Consider the following 839-nt stretch of genomic DNA (forward strand, 5'->3'; position numbering starts at 1 on the left):
CACTCTCCATCTCCCACACGCACTCACTCTCCCTCGCCCACCCTCACTCACTGTCCCACTCCCACCGGCACTCACTCCCCCTCTCCCACCCGCACTCACTCTCCCTCTCCCACCCGCACTCACTCCCCCTCTCCCACACACACTCACTCTCCCTCTCCCACACGCACTCACTCTTCCTCTCCCACCCGCACTTACTCTCCCTCGCCCACAAGCACTTACTCTATATCTACCACACTCACTCACTCTCCCTCTCCCACCGACACTCACTCTGCATCTCCCACCTGCAACCACTCTCCCTCTGCCACCCGCACTCACTCTCCCTCTCCAACACGCACTCACTCTCCCTCTCCTGCCCGCACTCATTCTCTATCACCCACCCGCACTCACTGACCCTCTCCCACCCGCAATCACTCTTCCTCTCCCACACGCACTCACTCTCCCTCTCCCACACGCACTCACTCTCCCTCTCCCACACTCACTCCCTCTCGCTCTCCTACACGCACTCACTCTCCCTCTCCCACCCGCGCTCACTCTCCCTCTCCCACACGCATTCACTCTCCCTCTCCCACAAACTCTCACTCTCCATCTCCCACAAACACTCACTCTTGCTCTCAAGCTCCCACACGCACTCACTCACTCACTCTCCCACTACCAAACGCACTGACTCTTCCTCTCCCACCGACACTCACTCTCCCTCTCCCACCCGCAACCACTCTCCCTCTCCCACGCTCACTGACTCTCCCTCTCCCAACCGCACTCACTCTCGCTCTCCAACACGCACTCACTCTCCCTCTCCTGCCCGCACTCATTCTCTATCACCCACCCGCACTCACTGACCC

The sequence above is a fragment of the Cetorhinus maximus genome, chromosome 21 (assembly GCF_964194155.1).
Source record: "Cetorhinus maximus chromosome 21, sCetMax3.hap1.1, whole genome shotgun sequence".
Taxonomy (NCBI): domain Eukaryota; kingdom Metazoa; phylum Chordata; class Chondrichthyes; order Lamniformes; family Cetorhinidae; genus Cetorhinus; species Cetorhinus maximus.